The following is a 21,724-nucleotide window of genomic DNA, read 5'->3' on the forward strand; positions in this document are numbered from 1 at the left end:
AAGTGAAAAGCAGGAATTTTTTAAGGACTTCACTCTAAACTTACTTTCACTTTCACATGAAAATTTAGATATATTTCTAGTAATCTGGCACAACTTACCTCAGTTACTTATAATAGGGTTGGATATTATGACTACAATATAAATATTCTACATTGTCACAATTAAAAAAGGAAGTTTGAAAGCCATTTACCTGAATCAACTTGGAATAGATTAACAATAAAAAATATTTCAGGTATATTATATTAAAATATTATTATATAATATTCATTATTGCTCTCAGTATATAAAATATTCACTTTCAATAAAATTATTTACACTCTTATTGAGACATCCCACAACTAGTATGCTCTCTTTTCCTGCAGCTCCATTTCTCTGCTTCCCCTCAAAATGACTCTTGGAAAGAACACTCTGAATATACTTTTTTCATTTCTTGTCTAACTTTTCCTCTTGAACCCATTCCAAATGAGCTTCCATTCCCTCTGCTTTACTTATATGGCTCTAGAGGTGGCCAAGATTCTAGCACTTAGTAATCCTTAGTAATCCTTTATCCTGGAATGCCTTATCCAATGTACCTGCAAGGCTCTCTCCCTCACTCTCCCTGCCACACCTTCTTGGTATAAAGGCTGAACACTGTCTAAAATTTTATCTCCTCACTGCACTATCTGTCATCTTTCCCTGTTTTACTTTTCTTCCTGAACTTATAACCCATAATATAGTTTATATTTTATTTAAATGTCTTTATTATAAAGACATTTAATAGATATTTAAGATATTATATATATTGAAGCTGAAACTCCAATACTTTGGCCACCTCATGCAAAGAGTTGACTCATTAGAAAAGACCCTAATGCTGGGAAGGATTGGGGGCAGGAGGAAAAGGGGACGACAGAGGATGAGATGGTTGGATGGCATCACCAACTCAATGGACATGGGTTTGGGTAAACTCCGGGAGTCGGTGATGGACAGGGAGGCCTGGCGTTCTGTGATTCATGGGGTCGCAAAGAGTTGGACATGACTGAGCGACTGAACTGAACTGAACTGATCTATTATACAAATATTATGTTTCACATACCTCTTACCACCCTCATTACAGTTTCCTGCAACAAGAAGTCAATAAGCTGAACTCCAAGATTGTCAAAGTCCCTTCTCATCCTAATATTCTCAACCCCTCAGCAGCATCAATGCAATTTACCTTTGAGAAGCAGTATGTGCTGTCCTAGGAGAGCTTGAGCTTTTACAGATAATTAAGAAGGAAAATACTTCCAAACATCACAAGGTCCATATCTCTCATGGAGTATCAGAGAGGATGCAGCCCACCTCTGATAATCCACCAAAATTAAATCCAGAGCAGAGGAAACAGTGGTTGGGGGGACACAATGCTTACACTCAAGTGGCAGCAGTCATCAATGCAGAATTTCAAAACACTGCTGAATGTCATTATCAGGAAAAAAATTCAATCACAGCAGAAACGAAGGCAGTAATTGGACATCATGTAGCAGTATACCAAAGCAGAACCTAAAGCAACAATCCCATTGTCCATGTCCAAGTGCTGCGTGTGTTTCAACGCTACCTACTATATCCAAATTTTCTACTCAACATCTCCACTTGGATTTCAAATAGGTGTCTCAAACTCAAACTCTGGGTCAGAATTATTTTTTTTTTAGATATTTGAAATACAACTTTATTCTGATTCAAAACAAAAAGAAATGGGAATGACAAAAACAAGATCCCACCTCTTAATATGTCATGTGACTATAGCAGTCTTATATTTGAAACTCAAAGAGGAAAACAACTCTGTTCCAAAACACCTATATATGCAGGTCCAAACAATGAAGATATTTTTTTTAACTGCCATATTCACTCCAAAGTCCATCCATCTCCTTTAGGATCCAAAGACGAAGCACATGTTCTATATGTTCCCTATATAATAAAACGGCAAACACACTGTACCACTGATATCACAGGACAGTTGCCTATAAAACTAGACTTCGGATGTTGGGCCCCAGCTTCACGTTCTCACAGGTCATCATATTCATCCAGGAAAGCATTTGTCTGTTCAGTTCAGTCGCTCAGTCGTGTCCAACTCTCTGCGACCCCATGAATTGCAGCACGCCAGGCCTCTCTGTCCATCACCAACTCCCGGAGTCTACCCAAACCCATGTCCATTGAGTCAGTGATGCCATCCAACCATCTCATCCTCTGTCGTCCCCTTCTCCTCCCACCCCCAATCCTACCCAGCATTAGGGTCTTTTCCAATGAGTCAACCCTTCGCATGAGGTGGCCAAAGTATTGGAGTTTCAGCTTCAACATCAGACCTTCCAATGAACACCCAGGATTGATCTCTTTTAGGATGGATTGATTGGATCTCCTTGCAGTCCAAGGGACTCTCAAGAGTCTTCTCCAACACCACAGTTCAAAAGCATCAATTCTTCGGCGCTCAGCTTTCTTCACCGTCCAACTCTCACATCCATACATGACCACTGGAAAAACCATAGCCTTGATAGACGGACTTTTGTTGGCAAAGTAATGTCTCTGCTTTTAAATATGCTATCTAGGTTGGCCATAACCTTCCTTCCAAGGAGTAAACGTCTTTTAATTTCATGGCTGCAATCACCATCAGCAGTGATTTTGGAGCCTCCCAAAATAAAGTCTGACACTGTTTCCACTGTTTCCCCATCTATTTCCCATGAAGTGATGGAACCAGATGCCATGATCTTAGTTTTCTGAACGTTGAGCTTTAAGCCAACTTTTTCACTCTCCTCCTTCACCTTCATCAAGAGGCTCTTTAGTTCTTCTTCACTTTCTGCCATAAGGGTGGTGTCATCTGCATATCTGAGGTTATTGATATTTCTCCCAGCAATCTTGATTCCAGCTTGTGTTTCTTCCAGCCCAGCGTTTCTCATGATGTACTCTGCATATAAGTTAAATAAGCAGGGTGACAATAAACAGCCTTGACGTACTCCTTTTCCTATTTGGAACCAGTCTGTTGTTCCATGTCCAGTTCTAACTGTTGCTTCCTGACCTGCATACAGGTTTCTCAAGAGACAGGTCAGATGGTCTGGTATTCCCATCTCTTTCAGAATTTTCCACAGTTGATTGTGATCCCCACAGTCAAAGGCTTTGGCATAGTCAATAAAGCAGAAATAGATGTTTTTCTGGAACTCTCTTGCTTTTTCGATGATCCAGCGGATATTGGCAATTTGATCTCTGGTTCCTCTGCCTTTTCTAAAACCAGCTTGAACATCTGGAAGTTCACAACCTGACAGATTGTGGTCCACTGGAGAAGGGCATGGCAAACCACTTCAGTATTCTTGCCTTGAGAACCCCATGAACTGTATGAAAAGGCAAAAATATAGGACACTGAAAGATGAACTCCCCAGGTCAGTAGTTGCCCAATATACTAATGGAGATCATTGGAGAATTAACTCCAGAAAGAATGATGGGATGGAGCCAAAGCAAAAACGATACCCAACTGTGGATGTGACTGGTGACAGACGCAAAGTCCGATGCTGTAAAGAGCAATATTGCATAGGAACCTGGAATGTTAGGTCCATGAATCAAGGCAAATTGGAAGTGGTCAAACAGGAGATGGCAAGAGTGAACGTCGACATTCTAGGAATCAGCGAACTAAGATGGACTGGAATGGGTGAATTTAACTCAGATGACCATTTGTCTGAGCAACCTCTAAATTGTGCTTGTACTGCCACTGCCAAGGCTGGATCCATGACCACCTCTGGAGGAATGAGAGTAGGCATTGCAACAAATTCCAAGTTAGGGTCTCTGATCAGTTTTCTAGCAAGACAGAGGAAGGGCTTTTAAAAGTTTTAGTTACTTTTGGCAGAAATGTTATAGTACTGAAGATTCTTCTTTCTGTGGAAGACAACTTGACTTTGCCTTAACCTTTTGGTCCTTAATATCCACTTTGTTGCCACACAACACAATGGGATATTCTCACACACTCTTACCAGATGTCTATGCCAGTTGGGCACATTCTTGTACATAACTCTTAATGTTACATCAAACATAATAATGGCACACTGAGCTTGGATATAATAGCCAACTCTCAGTTCACCAAATTTCTCCTGACCAGCTGTATCACATACATTGAACTTAATTGGTCCTCTGTTGAGATGGACCTCAACAATATACTTCTCAAATTCACCAGTCAGATGATCTTGCACGAATGTAGTTCTTTCAGTATCACTAGCACCAACCAATACAAGTTTGAACTGAACTCGGGGTTCTCCTTGGGCAGTAATCTCTCGATGTTACACAGGCCGGGTCCCATTGCCCTAAGGGCCTCTGCAGCTGGGGAGAGGAGGAGGTCTGCCAGAGGACCTGTGAAATCGCCTCCTCAAGACTGCTGCCCACTGCAGCTGCTGGGAACCCCATCACCACACCCACCCCCAACGCCCCCGCCCCAGCCCCTCTCCAAATCAGAATTTTTAATGTCCTCTTCACAAGTATGTCTTTCCTCCATTTTTAAGTGTGTGTGTGCATCCTCAGTCAATTCAGTCGTGTCCGACTCTTTGCAACCCTAGGGACTGTAGCCTGCCAGGCTCCTCTGTCTATAGAATTTCCCAGGCAAGAATACTGGAGTAGTTTGCCATTTCCTTCTCCAGGGGATCTTCCAAGTCTCCTGCCTCTCCTGAATCACAGGCAGATTCTCTACCACTGAGCCACCACGGAGGAAACCCCTATTCTTCAATACATCACATCAAATGGCACCATCACTCATGAGTCTGTCAAACATTTAAGTGTCATCTTTTAATTCTCTATTCTCCTCACTCCCAGAATCCCAATGAATTTGCAAATCTTCTTCTGCCTCTAAAATCCATCCTAAATTTGTTCATTTTTTAAAATTACTGCTCTTATGATAATAGGCAGGTGCCCATGTTCTCACACAGACCACACAGTAGTCCCTTTTTTTGATTCTACCAAGCATTCTTACAAACTGCTTCTTATCCAGTAGCCAAAGCATTCTTTTTCCAACCAACATGTCACTACCATGCTTTACTTTTCATTAACCTTGAATTAAATTTGACTCCTTACTCAGTCCTCAGAAGGCCTAGAAATTCTGGTCTTGGTCCACCCTTCTCACTCATTTCATACAAAACAACTTTACCTTCACCACACTTTAGTCTCACTGTTTCTTTTTCCCATGTTTCTTTTTCCTTAAACATGGGAATTTATTTGCCATCACAGGGCCTTTGCACTTAACATTCGCTGAGCTAAATGCCATTTCCCCAGGTGGTCCTCTGGTTAGTTAGCCTCATCTTCATTATTCAATCAAGAATTTAGTCCTCATACATAACTATACTGGGCTTCCCAGGTGGCAGAGTAGTAAAGAATCTGCCTGCCAATGCAGGAAACACAGGAGACTCGTAAGATCCCCTGGAGTAGGAAATGGCAACCCACTCCAGTATTCTTGCCTGGAGAATGCCATGGACAGAGGAGCCTGGCGAGCTACAGTCCAGGGGGTCACAAAGAGTCAAACATGACTAAGCACACAGGCATGCACGTGACTGTAGTAGGTTGACCCGTAACACACCCTCCCCACTCTAGCACATTATGCTACTTTAACATTTACATTTTTTCTGCTTTTGAAGCTGTTTCCTTTATTTACTAATGTAGTAATTTCAGAAGCCCTTCCTTTAGAACATCAGATCCAAACAAGCAGAGAGCTTGTCTATCTTTATTATCGATCTTAGAACTGCATAGTAGTATAGAATTCAATTTAAACAATTTTCTTAAAACTGAACTGAATAGAAACTTTAACATCAATTTATACTTTAAAAAGAAAATTTAGGCCTTTTATTTCAATCAAAAAAATGTATATTCACCAGGCAATCTGTGACAACAAATTGAGACTGTCTCTAATCTAAAAGTTACTAGATGATGGATTTATAACAACTCATAAATATTTAGCTTAATAATATTAAGAACTTGAATTTGGGTCATATAATTATCATGTATCATTACCCAAATCATAAATTAGAAAAGACACAATGAATTTATCAATGAATAATTTCATTTAAATAACCATAAGAGAATCTTCAGTGCTAAGTAATATTAATAAAAATGAAAGAAAATATTTACACATGAAGACAAACAAGAATCCAAAGTTCCATAACCAAAATGAAAGTTTTTAAAACTGTATCCTCCTACATACATATACAATAACTACTTCAAAACAACTACTACTTTTAAATGCAGAGGAGTGAATATAATTAAGTACTTCAAGGTTGAGTATGTAGGATATGAAATTTTTAAAAAATAAAACAGTGCTCTTTTTGGTTGACAGCTGAAGTAATGAACTAAATAGTAATACACACATTTTGTCAACACATTGTAAGCAAAAACTTAACAGAATTTCCTCAAACATTTTGTTTTTCCTATTATGGAATCACTAAACAAAACTGAACATTTTTTACCTATTAAGTAGAATATTTTAATAATCTGATAGGGATTTCTTTAAACTGAACCCACTGTTACAAAAATAAACACTTTTCTTGATATGGAAATACTGTGGTTAAAATACTAAAATTCTGTTGAAAATTCATATAATTGGGTACACAAGCTTCTCTGAATAAATTTCATTATGTTTTATCAGGAAAACTTGAAAATCATGATCTAATTTCTTTCATTTTATTATTTTTAATCAGTAAACTAATTTCCTCTGAAATATCAGCTAGTTTAGAACATCAGATATTCTGTGTTTCATTAGTATATGGCCTGAGCTTTAAATATTTCCAGTTAAAAATTTAATGAAACAGCTATACTTAAAAAAAATTCAAGCATTATATTATATGAAGAGACTAGATGTTGCTACAGTAACAAATAACTTTACTGTTTCAAGGGCTTTAAATAGCCAAGGTTTATTCTCAGTCATGCAAGTTCTCTTGCTGGTTCTAGGTGAATCTCTTAGATGTCTGTCTTTGAGTGCTTTTTCTTTCAAACCAACAAGGAAAATAATTAGCCTCTAATACAGAATAACAGACATAAATATTGGAAATAAAACTGCTGAGTTAAGTTCAGTTTGTCTAATATTGACATATGATCTGGAATATGTAAATTCATCTGTCTCCATTCAAATATCAATGCTAAAAACATGCATAACTAAAATGATATGCTTAAAATGCTGAGTTGATTAAAAAATAACATTGACATATTTATACTACAATTTTATGGTCAAATGTTCCCTTAGGTACTATTTCTACTTTAGTTAAACTGATTTATAGATCTAAAGAAGCAGTTTCCCTAGTGATACCTATAATCCAGTGTCTTCTTATGGCTTCACTTATTTGAAAATACTGAATAAGCTGAAAATTACACTTTTTCTCTATGGTTGGTTTTTGATTTAAAAATGTAATGTTATGTACAAAAAAATTCTATACAATGAAATAGAGTTTTCTTTTTTTTTAAGCACACTGGAGATAATATAGACTTCAATAAATGATTTAGAGGCATCCTCAAATAATAACTTGCAAATTACATTATAGCTACCATAGCAAAAGGTAAGTAGAGTTGTAATCACCTGGAAATTAGCAAATTTGTTCAAGAAATTACATAGGGCAACATTAATGCTTTACAATACATAGCACAGAGTCTACTTATGACTTCCCAGAGACATTCATAATGGTTAAACATTTAAATAGTTTAGAAATTAACAGTAAAAGGACAAAGGTTCATCTCTCTAGGTAACTCAAAGCTGTCGGGAGCCACGTTAGGCATTACTGACAAAATGGAGGCACGGCCCCAACCCCCTCTCCTCATCCCACAGGCATGGTCCCGAGATGAAGGAGTTAGGTCTTGTGATTCTAACTTGTCCTTTCCTTCCTTCGGTTGAGTTGGCTGGAAAGTATGTTAAGGTGCTTATTGTTCTTGCATGAGAAAGCACAAAGCCTTCTGCAGTTGCCCAGGAAATAATCCATAAGTTACATTTGTTCAAGGACCTTTACAAAGAATGTTCCAGGATGAGCACATAGGCTGCAGCTTGAGGCCATGGGAAACATTGTTATCTGAAACTTGCCTGTAAGGGGAATGTTTATGGCAAAAGAAGTTTGCTGAGTTTAGGGGTTAGGAATAATTAATAGTTATAAGCTAAAAGTTTAAGGTATGTTGTAGTGTTGACATATTTTACTATAGCTTATAGAAACTAGGAATTTTAGAGATACAAATAGCTAAAGAAGTCTTTTTAGGAGTTAATGAGCTCAAGCAGGATTTAGAAAGATAAGAAATAAACTGAGGAATGTGGTATGCAGCCCAGAGACAAACTTGAGTTACAATGTAATCACAAGGACACTTAAGAGGGAATTCTGAAGGACAACAATGATTTATGGAGACAGTAAATCTGGGTGAGGGGAAACTGAAGATGTCATACCTCTGACCTAATGCTTTTGTAAAAGTATAAAAGAAAACCTGATGCTTAAAATAAACTACTGAGATGGATGAAACTGGAGCCCATTATACAGAGTGAAGTAAGCCAGAAAGAAAAACAACAATACAGTATACTAATGCATATATATGGAATCTGAAAGATGGTAACGATAACCCTATATGCGGGACAGAATGAGAGACACAGATGCATGGAACAATTTTATGGACTCTGAGGGAGAAGGTGAGGGTGGGACGTTCTGGGAGAATGGCATTGAGACATGTGTATTGTCATATGTGAAACAGAGCACCATTCCATGTTCGATGCATGTGACAAGGGCTCGGGGCCGGGGCAGTGGGATGATCCAGAGGGATGGGAGGGGGAGGGAGGTGGGTGGGGGGTTCGGGAAGGGGAACACATGTAAACCCATGGCTGATTCTTGTCAATGTATGGCAAAAACTATTACAATATTGTAAAGTAATTAGCCCCCAAGTAAAATAAATAAATTTATTAAAAAAATAAATAAATAAAAAAAAAAATAAACATGCAGCCCAGTGCTTTGAGCGAGAGACTGCATCATTTTCTCCACCGACCCCGTTCATCCCTTCATAGCAATTCCCTGGCTGCTGGAGCTGGACTCCAGCACAAAGCAAACTAGATAATTTTATTTTGTGTCAGATTCTACCTAATTTGTGGTTATAACCCCACATTTTCATTCCCATCACTGCATGAAACAAAATATACCAGATTTGTGTTTTGAGACATAAATCTAGCACTTGGCAAATGGAAAAATTTGTTTCTGATTTGGCATTATATAGAACTGTCCAATCATCATGCCCTGATAATAGCTGTCCTTCAATTATTGCATCCTACATTCATAATCATCAGTCTACCTATTTCCCCTCCTACTTTATGGATACTGCCTTTGTTACAAGACAATAAATATATAAATTAAATACAAATTTCCCTGCTGTTATTTTTGCTAACTACTAATTCACTGAAAGAAAACTACTACTTAAAACTGTGTTTGAAATCCCTTTGTCTCTTATTAAATTTTAAAAGTGACTACTGGCTGAAATGGGGGGAAAAAAAAGAACCTGAAATAGTAGATATATGGAAGATGTGATATTACTTGCTAACTAACTTGAATTTTTGAACCATGAATGACTTTGGAAACAACCAGTTATTCTTTAAAAGTTCTGACATACAGAGAACAAAGAGAGAAAGGAATTTAGATCCAGGGTATCACCTTTGCTTCCAGGTTTCTATTGGCAACATTTGCATTGAAAACAGAAACAGGAATTTTCTATTTGAACTGCAGGGGAAAGCAGAAGACATATCTGGGAAGCAGCTAGGGACTCAGCACAAGATAGAGTCAAGTGTAACACTTTTTTGCTTTTAATAAGATATAAAAGTTAATAAAGGGTAATTAACCTAGCAATAGGTTCTAAAGACTACAGGGCCTTGTTTTCTCGCCAAAGTTTATGTGGGACTCAGAGCTGTAGATCCTTAATAGAATACCATAAACCTGAGCTTACTTAATTGGTTACAAAATAAAATTAACCACAGAAAAAACTGTGATACTTCTATTTATTTGTGCCTATTAAAATCTTTGCTTTTAAGCTATAGTAATCATGTACTTTATAAGAAGTACCATGTATTATAAAGAAACAACATTATATTTGTTTTTTAAAAAAATGAACAAGGGAAAAAAAAATGAACAAGAAAGAAAAGGAGATTGTACCAAACAACAATGCAAAAAATGTGCAGTTGCCCCCCTGGAACTCCAATACCTCCTTCTCTTCTCGTCCATGAGTTCATAACTGTTACTTCTTTTCATCTCTATGACTGCTTCTCCTCAGTTCTTTTATGGTCTCATATTTCCCTGCTCTCTAATGTTTTGAATCCTGTGCACACCATTCTTATATTTTGGAAGGTACTCCCTCCCTGAAAAATCTTTATTACTTCAGGGGTTTCTGCATCAGCTTTATGTACAGGATGAACTTTAGTGTCAAACAGACTGTACTAGAGTGTTGGAGGGACCATCATCCACATGGATGCTAGTCATCCAACACAACTGTTTGAATCACAATGCAGAGCAAATTTGTCAGTTTGAGAATTAAGTCCTAGGTGAGGTCCTAGGAATTAGAGGAGGAAAGGAAATATGAGGCAGAGACAGAAAACAAACAAACTGATAGCTTCCTGTGGTTTGGAATTGATGAGAAAGAAACAGATGGAATTAACTGTTCATACATTTCAAATGGACTTTTCTCAAAAAGTTCTTTAATTTTAAACAACTGGTTTCAGTTCAGGTCAGTTCAGTCGCTCAGTCGTGCCTGACTCTTTGCAACCTCATGAACGCCAAGCCTCCCTGTCCATCACCAACTCCTGGAGTTCACCCAAACTCATGTCCATTGAGTTGGTGATGCCATCTAACCATCTCATCCTCTATCTTCCCCTACTCCTCCTGCCTTCATTCTTTCCCAACATCAGAGTCTTTTCAAATGAGTCAGCACTTCGCATCAGGTGGCCAAAATGCTGGAGTTTCAGCTTTAACATCAGTCCTTCCAATGAACACCCAGGACCGATTTCCCTTAGGATGGACTGGTTGGATCTCCTTGCAGTCCAAGGGACTCTCAAGAGTCTTCTCCAACACCACAGTTCAAAAGCATCAATTCTTCTGTGCTCAGCCCTCTTTATAGTCCAACTCTCACATACATACATGACCAATGGAAAAACCATAGCCATGACTAGACGGACCTTTGTTGACAAAGTAATGTCTCTGCTTTTAATATGCTGCCTAGGTTGGTCATAACTTTCCTTCCAAGGAGTAAGCGTCTTTTAATTTCATGGCTGCAATCACCATCTGCAGTGATTTTGGAGCCCAAAAAAGTAAAGTCTGACACTGTTTCCACTGTTTCCCCATCTATTTCCCATGAAGTGATGGGACCAGATGTGATGATTTTAGTTTTCTGAACGTTGAGCTTTAAGCCAACTTTTTCACTCTCCTCTTTCACTTTCATCAAGAGGCTCTTTAGTTCTTCTTCACTTTAGCCATAAGGGTGGTGTCATCTGCATATCTGAGGTTACTGATATTTCTCCCGGCAATCTTGATCCCAACTGTGCTTCATCCAGCCTAGCACTCTCATGATGTACTCTGCATATAAGTTAAATAAGCAGGGTGACAATATACAGCCTTGACGTACTCCTTTTCCTATTTGGAACCAGTCTGTTGTTCCATGTCCAGTTCTAACTGTTGCTTCCTGACCTGCATACAGGTTTCTCAAGAGGCAGGTCAGGTGGTCTGGTATTCCCATCTCTTTCAGAATTTTCCACACTTTACTGTAATCCACACAGTCAAAAGCTTTGGCATAGTCAATAGAACAGAAATAGATGTTTTTCTGGAACTCTCTTGCTTTTTTGAATAACTGGTTTAGTTTTCATGTATTCTTGATATTTGATAAGCACATTTACTCAGTACAATTGGGACACACAAATAAGTTAATGAAAAGTTAGTGCAGTATCAAACACTCTGTAAAAGGATCAACAAAAATTTTAAATACTTTATCTTAAGACATGTAGATGCACACTCATCCACAAATCTCCTGATATAAACCCAAGAATTCTCCCTTTAGGCAGATATCTAATAATTGCAATTGTAATTAACTTTTTGTATATTCATATATATATATGTAGTTCATGAAACATAGTTCCTTACCATTCCATTTATTTAAAGTTGAAAAGTAATTAAACACAACTATTACGCAATTTGTTTTAAAATGCTTCTTTTTTTTAAATGCTTCTTTTTAATATTATTTTTCTACTATTTTTCTATTACTTTATATTTTTAACTATTTTCAGTTATTATATGCCTACTTTTAAAGGTATCTGGTCCATACTCAGTTTATAATATTTTTAGTGACCTGTCCTTATTAAGCTGACCCCAAGCATTCAAATTGTTTTCATACAGATAACATTCACTATTTAATCATTGACATTTCTTCAAGAAATACATATACATATTCACACTTACTCCCAAACCTATGGTCTGGAAATTTGTTTTGCAAAACTATATTCACTGAATTCATCTAAAGCTGCACAAAAGTGTTTTCTGCTTTTGGAAGTGGTTTACATACATAAATATGGAAGTAGGTATACTTTATTACACATTTAGTGGATTCTGATTGTCATATTGTTAAAGGCCAACTTATAAGTAAGAAATAATTTGAATAAAATTTTGACTGTTTACATAAATCTAAAAAGAGAAGTAATGACAAAAGAAAATAAAGCCATATACCTTATAATGATTAATTGAGATTAGAATTCAGATTTTCCTAAATCCTTTCAATTTGTACAATAAGGATAGAATATTCTGCCTTCCTTTCCTAAAGGAAATCAACCTTGAATATTCATTGGAAGGACTGATGCTGAGTTGAAGCTCCAATACTTTGGCCACTTGATGAGAAGACCTAACTCATTGGAAAAGACACTGGTGCTGGGAAAGATTGAAGGCAAAAGGAGAAAAGGTGGCAGAGGATGAGATGGTTATATAGCATACGAACTGAATGAACATGAACTTGAGCAAACACTGGGAGGTAGTGAAGGACAGGTAAGTCTGGCATGCTGCAGTCCATGGTGTCGCCAAGAGTTGGACATGACTTAGCGACAGAACAACAAATCTGCCTTCCATCCTACTTTTTATCGAACTGATATTGTTAATTGCTGTGTGGCTAAAGTTATTTAGTCAAAGATTATCTTCACTGCATGGATATTTATTTGAAAACTCTACTGATTTAAAATGCATGTTGCATTTTATACTGAAAATAGCATGTTCAATACTTAGTATATATATATTTTTTGCATTATCTGATTTATATTTAATTTGGTGATGAAAATGCAACTCAGTCTATGTTAGACTCACTATTTATGTATACACTTAATTTCCTTTGAAAATTAAAACTCTGACCTAGAAAACAAGCAAATTGCTCAGGGACACCATCTTGTAAGTTTGATCATTAGCCACATGCTGTTCTCAGTAAATCAGTCTGGAAACTACTGACCCATGTCACAGCATTTTCACCTCTTTATTTACTGGAAAGATGTGTTTACAAACCCAACATCCGTCCACTGCATTTGTTTAGGTGAAGATACCCTACTTTATTTAGATGTAATTTATGTTTATATATTTTTAAAGTAAAAAAAAAAGCAATAAATGTAATATTGTGGAAGTATTAATTTGAATTGTATATTAATAGACCCAAATACTCTTATATTTTGTAATATTTAAAAGAATTATCTAAAATTCACTGTTTAAATGACACTATTCATTATAATGGTAGAGGCTTATTATAATCAGTATTTTTAAATCACTGCAATAGCTTTACATTACAACATTTTTTTTTTCTTCATCCTCAAATACTGTTAAGTAGCTTAGGAAATTACTGAAAGTAGCCCTTAATAAGGTGAGATTGAATTAAAAATAAATTTATGAATACAACTAGTATGCATCAACAAGTTCCCACTTTTTTCATTTTGCTAAAAATGAAAAATATGTATAAATGTATAAAAAGTATGTATAAATTGTTTTGCTTTTTTCTGTTTCACTTTGTTTAATGTATGATCTACTTAACATTTTTTACAGAGCAAGAAACCCATAAGGTAATAATAAACAAGTTACACAAAACTTGAGATTCTTTAAAAAGACACATTTCTTCTTAATTTATTTAAGCTCTACCTTACTCTTCAAAAGTATATGATGCTCTTATTAATAATACTACAGGATAAAACTAAGTTATCAATGAAACTAGTATATGATATTTAATAAAAGAAGAAAATACAGCTATCCAATGGTGAGCTGGAGCCTCCTGGTCCAGCTTGTGAGAACTTGCACATCACTTCACATTCAGTGACAGGTTACTAGTTTGGTTGACTGTGGTATTGAAACACTCCACAGATCAGGACTTTATTTCCCTCTGTTTTGAAAGAGGAATTATAGCACTGTCACTAAAACCATCCCATCTCTGCAAGTCTAGAAAATACACTGGATCTAAAGTAATGCTCAAAATTCTCCAAGCCAGGCTTCAGCAATACGTGATCCGTGAACTTCCAGATGTTCAAGCTGGTTTCAGAAAAGGCAGAGGAACTAGAGATCAAATTGCCAATATCCGCTGGATCATCGAAAAGGCAAGAGAGTTCCAGAAAAACATCTATTTCTGCTTTATTGACTATGCCAAAGCCTTTGACTGTGGGGATCACAATCAACTGTGGAAAATTCTGAAAGAGATGGGAATACCAGACCATCTGACCTGTCTCTTGAGAAACCTGTATGCAGGTCAGGAAGCAACAGTTAGAACTGGACATGGAACAACAGACTGGTTCCAAATAGGAAAAGGAGTACGTCAAGGCTGTATATTGTCACCCTGCTTATTTAACTTATATGCAGAGTACATCATGAGAAACGCTGGGCTGGAAGAAACACAAGCTGGAATCAAGATTGCTGGGAGAAATATCAATAACCTCAGATATGCAGATGACACCACCCTTATGGCAGAAAGTGAAGAAGAACTAAAGAGCCTCTTGATGAAAGTGAAAGAGGAGAATGAAAATGTTGGCTTAAAGCTCAACGTTCAGAAAACTAAGATCATGGCATCTGGTCCCATCACTTCATGGGAAATAGATGGGGAAACAGTGGAAACAGTGTCAGACTTTATTTTTGGGGGCTCCAAAATCACTGCAGATGGTGATTACAGCCATGAAATTAAAAGACACTTACTCCTTGGAAGGAAGGTTATGGCCAACCTAGATAGCATATTTAAAAGCAGAGACATTATATTGCCAACAAAGGTCCATCTAGTCAAGGCTATGGTTTTTCCAGTGGTCATGTATGGATGTGAGAGTTGGACTATAAAGAAAGCTGAGCACAGAAGAAATGATGCTTTTGAACTGTGGTGTTGGAGAAGACTCTTGAGAGTCCCTTGGACTGCAAGGAGATCCAGTCAATCCATCCTAAAGGAGATCAATCCTGGGTGTTCATTGGAAGGACTGATGTTGAAGCTGGAACTCCAATACTTTGGCCACCTGATGCGAAGAGTTGACTCATTGGAAAAGACCCTAATGCTGGGAAGGATTGGGGGCAGGAGGATAGGGGGATGACAAAGGATGAGATGGTTGGATGGCATTACTGACTCGATGGACATGGGTTTGGGTAGACTCCGGGAGTTGGTGATGGACAGGGAGAGCTGGCGTGCTGCAATTCATGGGGTCGCAAAGAGTTGGACACGACTGAGTGACTGAACTGAACTGAACTGATTCCATCATGCAAACAAAATGTTGCTTGACAAGACAAAATTATGCACCATAGAGAAGACCAATTGTAAGTTTTGCTTGAATGCTTTTTAACTTAGTACAACTTAGTAAGTGCAATAAAGTGTTCATACAGCAATTATTTGTAAACTATGTGTTTTCATGGTTTATCTTTCACATTGAGTAAAAAAAAAAAATACAATCATATAATTGATTATCTAAAGTCTTTAGATATAAACCAATTAGGTATCAGTAAATATATACCAAACACAGTGCTTTGGGTTGGTTAGATTTTATTTTAACAAGCTACTTTCTTTGGCAATAAATAAGTAGGTGAACATGCATGGAGACTTTTGCTCTGTTCTTCCTTGTCTATAAACCAAAATCCCAGACAAAAGCAAATCATCTTGCTCTGTCTTTTGTGTTACAGAGTAATAATCAGTAGTAGAATAGTCAAGTCTATGTTTTACCTGTTTATTTTACAGTATATTGGGATGAAAGTCCAAGACTTGCAATGCATTAGGGAAGAAATGATACTCATTTTCAGCAATGTGATATCAGGGTGAAGACCAGGTTTCATATCTCAGTTCTGGCATATACTAGCTCAGTGACTCAGAGAGGATGATTCATATTTTAAGTTTCAGGTTCTTCACCCATAAACTTTATAAGAATTTCAAGAATTTTGTGAGGATTTTAAAGGTTTTAGCATATGTCTTACAGGGAAAAAGTATTAAGTATTAGATTTAAACCCTATCTATAGTCTGTTATGGAAGGATGAAGTAAAGAGTGAGGAAGAGGCTGTGGTAGAGAATTTCACTTTAATAAAAAAGGAAAATAACAGATGATACAGATTATTTAAAACATGAATAAGATTAAATATGTAATTGACCAATCAGAAAAGGAGACTTTTACTTAAAATGATAGAATTCTTTCCAATGCATTTAATTTCAGTCTTTTTAAAAAAGTTAATTGAAGTATAGTTGATTTACAATGTTGTGTTCATTTCGGGTATACAGCAAAGTGATTCTGTTACACGCACACACACACATTTTCATTTTAAGATTCTTTCCATTATAGCTTATTACACGATATTGAATATAGTTCAGTGTGCTATACAATAGATCCTTGTTATCTATCAATAACATATATACACATATATATATATGTGTGTATATATATATATATATATATGTTCCTGTCTTTACTTGCTCAGTTGTGTCTGACTCTTTGAGACCCTATGGACTCTAGTCCACCAGGCTCCTCTGTCCATGGGATTTTCTGAGCAAGAATACTGGAGTGGGTTGCCACTTCCTTTTCCAGGGGATTTTCCAGATCCAGGGATCGAACCGGCATCCTATGCCTCCTGCACTACAGGTGGATTCTTTACCTTTGAGCCACCGGTTCCCCTTAGCCATATATACATAGTTAGCGTGTATCTGTTGATGCCAAATTTCTAATTCATCCTTCCCTCTCTTTCAGCCTTTTTAAACCGATCATGCTTTGGATTCTAGCTTTGTTTGGACTTTTATTCATTCCTGTTATAAATCAGAGAAAAAACAAGCCTCACAAACATTATTCACATATGCCACATGAGAGGATAAATCAAAATCTACCTTCATCCCTGATTTTATTGTACATGACTAAATTGTGGTATAAAAAAAGAATCTGTTGCCAGAGGTCATTTAAAATCATGGACTATCTCTGAAGACATTAGAGCTGGTGGTTCAAATTCTCAAACAGGTCAAGACAAGGGAAAATGCTGCTTTGTAATGCTGATATACTAAACTATAATAAATTGGGTATGGGTGGGGTAGGAATTAATGCTATTTTGAATATTTCTACTGGAAGAGAACAGCCTGAATTTGGGTTAGTCAATGTTAAGGCTTGATTTCTAAAGGAAGTTTTTTTTCTAATAATTTGAGATTAATATTTGCTTCTTCTTGAAATGGTAAGTAAAGGAAAAGAGAATTCTGACTTTGGTTATATTCTTTTGCTCCAAGAGTTTACCTGGGAAACAAAGGCTGTAGAAAAATAATTAAGTGAAAATTTTCTAGATTCCTTTAGTCCTTGTCTTCTCCTAATATCCAGATCTTTCAGTAATGATCCAGTCTAAATGGAAGTCACTGTCCCTGCTCTAAAATAGAATTCTAAAATTCTGTTACTACCCCTGGTTACTTTATTCTATCAATAATGGCCAAGAAAGCAGGAAGATATTCTCTTACTACCATGAAGACAAGGAATATGTGTCATAGTGAATTTAGAGACATATGTCCTAGTTTAGACAATCAGTAAACTTTTTTCATTTAAATCAAGCAGAAAAATCCTATGACTACTCAGTTTTTTAGATGAGGAAAAACTTAAATAGTTTAACTATTCATAGACACATGACTAACAGTAAAATGGGGCTTGAATCTAGGTCTGTCAGTTTCCAAAACATCAGCACTTTATACTACCCCATGCCTCTCTCAGGAATATTGACCGGAAGGTTCAACATAGCCTTAGTCCTCCTTCAAAGTCTTAGGATTTTTCTGCTATAATACGACATATTTGAACAGATGGTCCTCAAAACAGTAGCTATTTACATCTGAGTCTAAGGATTTTATTTAAATCTTTGCTGCTGAAAATACATTTATTTAAATATTGACCTCTTTAGTATACAAAAATAATTCACATAAACCACTCCCCATTTGGTCATAAATTTTGTCCTCTGTTACTGAATACTGGGTTTCCCTTGTGGCTCAGCTGGTAAAGCACCCACTTGCAACGTGGGAGACCTGGGTTCGATACCTGGGTTTGGAATGGACTATACAGTCCTTGGGGTCACAAAGAGTCGGACATGACTGAGCGACTTCCACTTAGTAAACACTACTAGTGTGTTTGACAAAATGTGGGTAATCAATAAATGAATATATACATATTATTTTCCCTGACTATATGCATAAACAAGTGATCATCCAAGAGAAAAAGAGACAGTGTGTGTGTGTGTGTGTGTGTGTGTGTGTGTGTGTGTGAAGGTGGTACTTAAAGTATAAATATATTGTCAGAATAGGCAACTTAAGGCATTCTATTTGAGCAGACACATTCAAAGTTGATTCATGAATTTTGCAGCAACAGCTCCTTATAAGTTAACAGGTAGCAAGTGAAATAAGCCAACAAATTCTTTGAATTTATCTAAAATTCCAGTAATTTTGAATATAAAACTTTAGAATTGTTGGAAAATCTTAAAGAAGCTTGAGAAATTACTACAAAAACCCCTGGGGCAAGGGGGTTGCCCATATATTGCCACCGTTATAAAACGGAAAATTTTAAAAGAAAGGAGAAATAGGATGACTATAGCACAATTGTATGAATAATAATAAGCAGATTAAACCAATGTCAAACATTAATAGCAAGAAAGTAATAAAAGTCAAAATTAATAAAGAATAACTTTAAATTTATATTTAAAATAAAAATCTAAATCAGTAAAATGAGATATTAAGTATGTAAGAAAATTAAATTTTATCTTAGTGTGTTTATACATATATACCTATTTTATAATAATCATATCTAGAAATAAATACTTTTGCTTAATGATTTCTTTTATTTTACTATTTAACCACTTACAATGTATGGAATATTTTCTTATTTTAATCAAATTATTTTTCTTATCTGTCTTAACTCTTAGTTTTTTTGAGATAATGTTTATTCTTTTGAGTGTAACTGACTTAAATATATTTTTACCAAATCGTCACTGTCAACATTTATTTCATATTTTTCTAAATCAGTATATTTAACCACTTTCAGATTCATTCATTTGGTCTTTTCTCACCATTTTTTCTTAATCTACTTCATTCTCCATGTCTCTGGAATTGTAGAAAACAAAACTAAAGATATCATATCTTCTTTATCCATTCATATGTCAATGGATATTCAGGTTTCTTCCATACCTTGGCCATTATTAATAGTGTCTCTATGAACACTGGGTGCAAACATCTTTTTTAATTAGAGTTTTGCCTTTTACAGATTTATGACCCAGACTGGGATTCCTGGATCAAATGGTAGAGACTCTGTTTTTTTTTTTTTTTTTGTCCCGAGACTCTGTTTTTAATTCTTTTTTAAGGAATCTCCCCACTGTTCTCCATGGTAGTTGTACCATTATATGTTCCCACAGTGTAGGAGGTTTCCTTTTCTCCACACATTCTTCAGCATTTATCATCTAGACTTTTTCATAGTGCCTATTCTGACTAGTATCAGGTGATATGTCATTATATTATAGTTTTCATCTGCATTATTTTAATAATTAATGATGTTGAGCATCTTTTCATGTGCTTATTGGCCATCTGTATGTTTTTTTTTTCTTTTTTGAGAAATGTCTATTTAGGTCTTCTGTTCATTTTTTGATTTTTTTAAATTTTTTATTAAATATTGAGCTGTATGAGCTGTTTGTATATTTTGGAATTTAATCTCTTTTCAGTCACATCACTTGCAAATATTTCTCACATTCTGTAGGTTGTCTTTTCATTTTGTTTATGCTTTCTTTTGCTATGCAAAAGGGTTTAAGTTTATTTTTGCTTTTATTTCCATTACCCTATATGGCAGATCCAAATATATACTCCTGCTATTTATGCCAGCATCTAGAAGTGTTATAGAATCCAAGCTTACATTTTTGTTTTTAATCCATTTTAAATTTATTTTTGTATATACTGTTAGAAAATATTTTAGTTTCATTCTTTTTTTTCTTTTTTTTATTCAAGTATATCTGTTTTAAAATCTTCTGGGTATACTGCAAAATGATTCAGTTATTCAGTTTTCCAGATTCTTTTCCATTGTAAGTAATTACAAGATAGTGCATATAGTTCCCTGTGCTATTCAGTAAGTACTTGTTGTTTACTTAATAATATATTAGTATGCATCTGTTAACTCCAAACTCCTAATTTATTCCTGCCTCTCTTAAGTTTCATTCTTTTACATACAGCAGTCAAGCTTTCCAAGCACACTGCTTATTGAAAAAGCTGTCTTTTTTTCCACTGTATATTCTTGCCTTCTTGGTCATAGATTAACTGAACTTAAGGGAGTCAGTTATTTCTGGATTTCTATCCTGTTCCATTAATTTATGTGTCTATTTTTCTGCCAATACCATTCTGTTTTGATAATTATAGCTTTATAGTATAGTCTGACATTCTCCAGCTCCATTCTTCTTTCTCAAGATTGTTTTGGCTATTTAGGCTCTATTGTGTTTCCATACAAATTTTAAATTATTTTTTCTAGTTCTGTGAAAAATGTCATGATAACTTAATAGGGGTTGCATTGAATATGCAGATTGCCTTGGGTAGTATGGTCATTTTAACAAAACTGATTCTTCCAATCCTAGAATATGGTATATCTTTCCATCTGTTTGTGTGTTCTTTAATTTCTTTCATTAGCATCTTGTAATTTGGGAGGGCAGGTCTTTTGTAGTTCTTAGGTAGGTTTATACCTAGGTATTCTGATTTTGACATGATGGTAAATAGGATTCTTTCCTTAATTTCTCTGTTTGATATCATGTTGTTAGTGTATAGAAATACACTAAGTTGTATCCTGCAACTTTACCAAGTCCACTGATGAAATCTGACTGTTTTCTGGTAACATCTTTAGGATATTCTATGTATAGTATCACATCATCTGCACAGAGTGAGTTTCACTTCTTCTTTTCCAATTTGGATCCTTTACTTTTCTTCTCTGATTGCTGTGTCTAAGACTTCCAAAACTTTGTTGAGTAAAACTGGTGAGAGTTGGCATCGTTGTCTTATGCTTGACTGTAGAGGAAAGCTTTAAGCTTTTCATCATTGTGGATATTAGCTGTGGGTTTGTCATATATGGTCTTTATTATGTTGAGGTATGTTCCCTCTATGCCCACCTTCTGGAGAGTTTTTATCATAAATGATCTTTTATTTAATCAAAAGTTTTCCTGCATCTATTGAGATAATCATATGACTTTTATTTTTCAACTTGTTAATACAGTATATCACAATGACTGATTTGCAGATATTAAAAGTCCTTACATCACTGAGATAAACTTCACTTGAT

General features: G+C 35.8%; 1 protein-coding gene and 1 pseudogene across 4 annotated transcripts in view; both read right to left on the reverse strand.

Moving 5' to 3' along the window:
* Window positions 1-21,724, reverse strand: part of CSMD3 (CUB and Sushi multiple domains 3) — a 1,311,921-nt gene that overhangs the window by 882,823 nt on the left and 407,374 nt on the right. The gene's annotated exons all lie outside the window — the stretch shown is intronic.
* On the reverse strand, window positions 3,653-5,183 carry LOC145509308 (GTP-binding nuclear protein Ran-like; annotated as a pseudogene).

Source organism: Giraffa tippelskirchi, chromosome 6 (assembly GCF_054371585.1).
Source record: "Giraffa tippelskirchi isolate mGirTip1 chromosome 6, T2T-mGirTip1v1.2.pri, whole genome shotgun sequence".
NCBI lineage: Eukaryota > Metazoa > Chordata > Mammalia > Artiodactyla > Giraffidae > Giraffa > Giraffa tippelskirchi.